Source organism: Penaeus vannamei, chromosome 36 (assembly GCF_042767895.1).
Source record: "Penaeus vannamei isolate JL-2024 chromosome 36, ASM4276789v1, whole genome shotgun sequence".
Lineage (NCBI taxonomy): Eukaryota > Metazoa > Arthropoda > Malacostraca > Decapoda > Penaeidae > Penaeus > Penaeus vannamei.
Genome location: NC_091584.1, coordinates 8,117,754 through 8,125,253, shown reverse-complemented (window position 1 = coordinate 8,125,253; position 7,500 = coordinate 8,117,754).

The following is a 7,500-nucleotide window of genomic DNA, read 5'->3' as shown; positions in this document are numbered from 1 at the left end:
TACTACTGCTACTTGTACAACTCTCTTTCTCTCTCTCTCTCTCTCTCTGTCTCTGTCTCTGTCTCTGTCTCTCTCTCTCTCTCTCTCTCTCTCTCTCTCCCTCTCTCTCTCTCCCTTTCTCCCACCCTCCCTCCCTCTCTCCCTCCCTCTCTCTCTCGCTCTCTCTCTCCCTCTCTCTCTCTCTCTCTCTCTCTCTCTCTCTCTCTCTCTCTCTCTCTCTCGCTCTCTCTCTCTCGCTCTCTCTCTCTCTCTCTCTCTCTCTCTCTCTCTCTCTCTCTTTTCAGCTACTATTACTACTGCAATTACAACTATCATTATCATCATCATTACTATTACCATAATTATGATATTTATTACCACCTTCTATAGATATCAGTATCATTAGCTATTATCATTAATAAACGTAACTATCTATTACATTTGACATTGTTATTCACTATTCATTGCTGTAAAAAGTTTTCCTCATGTTTTAATTGTTGTTTTCGGTGAGTTAATTGTTGTTTGTTTAATTGATAATTACTCTATGGTGCGTTTTGGGATTTAATGAGTGATTTAATGTGCTTTTGGTTGAGTTATTATTATTTTCATGTCTGTCTTTCCTCTCATCATTTCTTCCTTTTTATTCGCTTCTCTTTTGTTTGGTTCCCCTCCCCCTCTCTTTGTTTTAATTTATTTTCTCTCACTCTTCCTCTTTTTCCTCTCTCCTTCCAGTTATGTTGTGGTTTATCCCTTATTCTCATCTGTTTTTCCTCTCATCATTTCTTCTCTTTTATTTACTTCTCTTTTGTTTGATTCTTCTCCCCCTCTCTTACTCTGTTTTACTTTATGTTCTCTCCTCTTCTTCCTGTTTATACTCTCTCTTCCTTCCAATTTCATTGTAGTATCTTTCTTATTCTAATTCTTTCTCTCTTATTTATTCAGAATTTTATATCATCTGCCGCATTCTGTCTCCTTTCTCTTTATTTACCTGGGTATCTCTCCCTTGTCTATCTCTCTTTCTCTTATTTTTTCTTTCTTACGCCCTCTGTATCTCTTCCTTTACTCTTTCTCCCTCGTGTCTCTCTCCCTCAGTTCGTCTACTTACCCTTCCTTCCTTTTCCCCTAAACCTGTCTTCTAAACCCCTAAACCTCATTTATACTTTTCTCCCTTTTAATTCTCCCTTTCATTCTCTCTATCTCCTTCCTCCCACTTTTCCCTCCCTTTTCTCCCACCGTCAATCTTTCTCTATTTTCCTTCCTCTTTTATACTTTTCTCTCTTTTAATTCTCCCTTTCACTCTCTCTGCCTCCCTCTCCCTCTTTCCCTTCCTTCCCTCCCACCCTCAATCATTTTTTTTTCACTCTTTACACCTCCCTCTTTCTCTTCCCCCCTTCCCCTGCCCTCTTTCTCCTCCCCCTCTCTCACTTCCTCTCATTCTGTCTCCCCCCTTCCCCTGCCCTCTTTCTCCTCCCACTCTCTCACTTCCTCTCATTCTGTCTCCCCCCTTCCCCTGCCCTTTTTCTCCTCCCCCTCTCTCACTTCCTCTCATTCAGTCTCCCCCCTTCCCCTGCCCTCTTTCTCCTCCCCTCTTTCTCCTCCCCCCTTCCCCTGCCCTCTTTCTCCTCCCACTCTCTCACTTCCTCTCATTCTGTCTCCCCCCTTCCCCTGCCCCTTTTCTCCTCCCCCTCTCTCACTTCCTCTCATTCAGTCTCCCCCCTTCCCCTGCCCTCTTTCTCCTCCCCTCTTCCCCTGCCCTCTTTCTCCTCCCCCCTTCCCCTGCCCTCTTTCTCCTCCCACTCTCTCACTTCCTCTCATTCTGTCTCCCCCCTTCCCCTGCCCTTTTTCTCCTCCCCCTCTCTCACTTCCTCTCATTCAGTCTCCCCCCTTCCCCTGCCCTCTTTCTCCTCCCCTCTTCCCCTGCCCTCTTTCTCCTCCCCCCTTCCTCTGCCCTCTTTCTACTCCCCCTCTCTCACTTCCGCTCATTCAGTCTCCCCCCTTCCCCTGCCCTCTTTCTCTTCCCCCCTTCCCCTGCCCTCTTTCTCTTCCCCCTCTCTCACTTCCTCTCATTCTGTCTCCCCTCTGACGTCACAGACCCTAATATTGTAAGCAAACATCATTATCAGCGCAGTGACGGTGGGCGTGGCGATGGACCATCAGTCTTTTTAACACCTTGTTCCCCCCAGATTGTATTTTCTAAGCTGGCTACAGGTGTATACGTTGTAGGGGTCTGTATGTGTTATTGGGAAGATCAGGGGTTGTGGTACGTTGATTTGGTGTTTGTTTTGTTTGTTTGTTTTGTTTGGGGTGGGGTGTGGCGGTGCAGTTACGTGGAAATTCGTGAAAGGCTGTTCGTTCCTTTGGGTGTGGTGGGGTGTGTGGGAGGTTTGGTGTTAGTGCGGCGTAGCTCTTTCTCTCTCTCTCTCTCTTTCTCTGTCTGCCTCTGTCTCTCTCTCTCTCTCTCTCTCTCTCTCTTTCTCTGTCTGCCTCTGTCTCTCTCTCTCTCTCTCTCTCTCTCTCTCTCTCTCTCTATCTATCTATCTATCTTCCCTCTCTTAATCTACATCTAGCTTTCTTTGCCCCCTTTCTCTATCTATCTATCTGTCTATCTTCACTCTCTTAATTAATCTATTTCTAGTTTTCTTTGCCCCCTCCCCTCTCTCTCTCTCTATCTCTATCTTTCTCGGTTTCTACCTCATTCTCTTTATCTATTTTTGTCTTATTTTTGTCTCCCCTCTCTCTTTCTCTTTCTCCCCTACCCCTCTCTCTCTCTATCTTTCTCGGTTTCTACCTCCGTCTCTTTATCTATCTTTTTTTGCCTCGCCCCCACCTCTCTTTCTCCCCTCCCCTCTCTCTCCCACTCGTTATTATGAAACATGAAAGAGAAAAAAAATACTGCAATGAAGCCTAACTATGATTTCAAATGTGATTTACCTCTCCATAGACCAATACACACCAATTCACCATATCGTACTTCACATTTCTTTGTCGGTCTTCGCAAAGGTAATCCGCAAGTCAATTTAAAGATTAAGTACTGATATTTCTCTTATTTCTTCGCCTTCACAGACCATCGACTCCGGTTAATCGTCCCCATTAAAGACCACTCAGTTATGGCGAAAGGTTTGTGAGTTCGTGGTCTTTGGTTGTAGCATTTGGGTTCATGTTGATTTAGAAGAAAAATAATGTAAAGTAATGTTATTCTTATCTTTTATCTGTCTGATTATTATTATTATTATTATTATTGAAAAAAATAATGTAATGTTATTCTTATCTTTTATTTATCTGATTATTATTTTTTTCTTTTCAACGCTCACGTCCAAATATATATACACGAATATATGTACACATATACTCTCACATGCACGTTCACTACCACATGTGTACATACTCTTGCCAACAACTCTCCACCAATAAATAAAACACATACAACTACAAAAACAAACACAAATAACTACATACAACCGCAAAAACAAACTACTTCGACTACAAACACAAACAAAATAAATATAAACACACCCACAAAACAAAAACAAAATGAAACAAAACACAACTTCAAAACCACAAAAATATAAACACAACACAAAAACAAACATAACACCCTACACTTCAAAAACAAACAAACAAACAAACAAAAACACCACAAAAACTACGAACACACTCAACCACACACACACTCAAAAAAAAAAACAAGACGAACGCACACTCAACCACAAACACACACACAAACAAACAAACAAAAAACGAACACACTCAACCACACACACACAAAATAAAACGAACACACGCAACCACACACAAACAAACAAACAAAAACAACCACACACAAACAAACAAAAAAACCACACTCAACCACACCCAAACAAACAAACAAAAACAACCACACTCAACTACACACACATACACACAAACAAACAAAATTCGAACACACGCAACCACACACACACACACAAACAAACCAAAATCGAACACACTCAGCCACACCCACCCACAAACCAAAAACAAACAAACACAAAGGCCTCTCCACCAAGCGCTCGACCACCTCAACCTCGGAGAAGGACAAACAAACCTCCCACGACAAACAAAGCAAAAAAGACGACGAGGCAACCGCCGACAGCGACGACCCCCAGCCCAAGCGAGGTCGTCGTCCCCCCCCTCCCCCCCTCTTCCGCTTCTACAAGATAAGTCGCCTCCACAGACTACACCCCTGGGTCAACCACCACACGACCTTTGCCGAGGCGAGGTCAGAGTGAGTCGTCGATTCACTTCGTCTGTGTTGTCGTTGTTGTTGTTGTTATTGGTGTTGTGATTGGTGATGCTGTCAGGTGTAATTGGTGTAAATGTTGTTGTTTTTGGTGTCTCTTCATCATTATTATCATTAACATTATGATTGTTGTTATTATTATTACTATTATTGTTATCATTACTCTTGTCATTATTACTATTGTTATTATTATTATTATTATTGTTATCATCATTAATATTATCATCATTATTATTATTATTATTATCATTATTTTCATCAGCATTAACATTATACTATTGTATTGTTATTCTTTTTTTCGTCATTATCATTATTATCATCTTGTATATCAGCATTATTATCATAAGTCGCAGTATTAATCCTATTTCAGTTCTTATCATCATCCTCATTCACATCCTCCTTCTCGCCCTCCTCCTCTTCATCATCATCATTATCATTATCATTATCATCATCTTCACCATTATCATTATCAGTATCATTATCCTCATCGTCATCATCATCATCTTCACCATTAATACCATTATTGTCATCTTTATCATCATTACTATTACAGTTACTGCTACAGTTATTATCATCATAACAAAGTTCTATAGAGAAAAATAACCTTTGTTGAAATTATGCTTGATGTTATTGTTAATGTCCGTACTACCATTGTCATTGTTAATACACTATCAAACCCACTATTATTATTTCTATCATTATCAAATTCAAGAACATTATACATTTTTCTACTAAAGCCAATAACGCCACTACACCAAAGGCGTTTAAAGCCAAGTTTTTTTTTTTTTTTTTTTTTTTTTTTTTTTTTTTTTTTTTTTTTTTTTTTTAGTTGTTTCCTCTTAGATGCTTAGCTGAATGATTGTTATTATTATTATTATTATTTTCTATCCTTACTATTGCTATCGTTTTTTCTAAATAAATCAGGCTTTGGTGAGAGCAGATTTAAGGATTTAAGGATTCTTTTGTCGATAGAATTCTCATCAATATTAATGATGATACTAGCATTATTACCAGTACTTATTGATGATAGTGATAGTAAGATAATAACAATAGTGATAATAACAAGAATAATAATGATGATAGCAGTAATAACGGTAATAATAATAATAATGACTGTGGCAATAATGATGAAAGTAAAGATAACAATGACGTTAATGATATTACTATTGATAATAACAATTACGATAACAGTGTTATCAACAACAGCAACAATAACAATAATGAAGATGATAATCATAATGATAATAATATTTATAGTATTAATAGCAACAGTGAAAATAATACTTATACCAATAATGAAGATAGCAAAACAATAACAACAATAATTATGGTACTAATGAAATGTGTCGTAATTAGTTTGTTACTGAAATTGATTAACGACCAGAAATCCTTGTTAACCGCTAGTTAAGCAATTACTTTTCTAACACATCTTTTCAGAGACATCATAATATTCATCATATAGTTAAATTCTTTATATAAACTAAATAAGAATAACAACACTTTCTAATTCTTTATTTATGAGGACAAACTATGAAAAATAAGGATTTAGTCTTTTTTTCTTTCTTTTTTTGGTCTAAATTGAAAAGAATATATATATTTAAACTTCCTAAACGTCCATTTCAGAACATTTTTTTCGGTATATTGTATATAAAAGGAAGTAACTAATTTTTTTTTTTTTTTTTAATGGAATAACAATGCATAATTTTCTGAAACTATTCTTTCGAAATAGAGGAAAGACTATTATTATCAACATTATTACTACTATCATTATCATTTATATTGCTATCATTATCATTTATATCGCTATCATTATCATTTATATCACTATCATTATCATTATTTATATTATCATTATTATCATCATTATCATTATTAATATCATGATTATTATTATCATTATGATTATCATTCTTATTCATATTATGATTATTATCTTAACTATTATTACCATCATCCCTTTCTTCTAACAGAAAATAAATAAAACTTCCCGAAGCAGCTTTTAAGGAACACAAAATCTTTTATTGAAGGGCGCGGGGAGATAGGAATCACAGAATTCTTTCAAAACCACTTTTGTTCATTTTCTTTCTTTTCTCTCAAAGAAATACAACTTCCTTCTAATGACACAGCTCATACACGAAAGAAAATAACCAAAAACAACCTAACCTCCATTTCTTGATCCATGAAATAAAGAATTTTGAGCAAAACACCATGTAATTTCCCTAAAACCTCCTCTTCAGGGGCATTGGATACCCCAGACGGAAATGCAGCGGATTTTCGACCCAGCTGACGGCCCTTTTCCGGTGTGACTGTTGCCCTTCGAAGGTCCGCAGATTTTCCTTCCTCGAGTATAAGGACGAGATCACTATGGCGGTTCAGGTGAGTGTCACCTTTACTGGTTTTGTTCGTTTGTCTATTCATCTTATGTCTGTTTATATGCTTATTTGTTTAACTATTTATATGTTAATTGAATGATTGATAAATTGATTTATTTGTTTATTTACTTATCAGTTTATTTTAGTATTTATTTTTTCTTGCATGTTAGTTTATTTACGTAACAATTCATTTATTCATGTATCTGTTTGCGCATTCATTTGGATATTCATTTTTTTGTCTATTCATTCATTTATTCATTTTTGTCTATTCATTTCCTTGTGTTTACTTTTTTATCAACTTATTTATTCTCATACTTATTAGTCACTTATTCATGTTTCTTTGATTATTCATTCATTTATCAGATTAATTATTCATTTATTTATTCTATGAGGCAGAGATTACTGGTTGTATATTGTGACAGATTAACAGATAGGTGATTATCATTAATTTATAATTGGCGGCTTGGTGTTGAAAATAATCTTACAATAAAAGTTGATGGTGAAAATGATTTTATAGTAAAAAATGTCGGTGATGATAGTTTTATAATAAAATAGTTGGTGGTGTAAATGATTTTATAATAAAATTGAGGATAATTATTTTATAGTTAATAAGTTGGTGGTGAAAATAATTTTATAGTAAAAGGTTGATGATGAAGATAATTGTATAATAAAATAGTTGGCGGTGTAAATGATTATATAATAAAATTGATGATGAGAATTGTTTTATAGTCAAAACGTTGGTGGTGAAAATGATTCTATAATAAAAAAAAGTTGGTGATGGTAATTATTTTATAGTCAAAAAGTTTGTGATGAAAATAATTCTTTAATAAAAAAAAGTTGGTGATAATAATTATTTTATTGTCTAAAAGTTGGTGATAAAAATAATTCTAC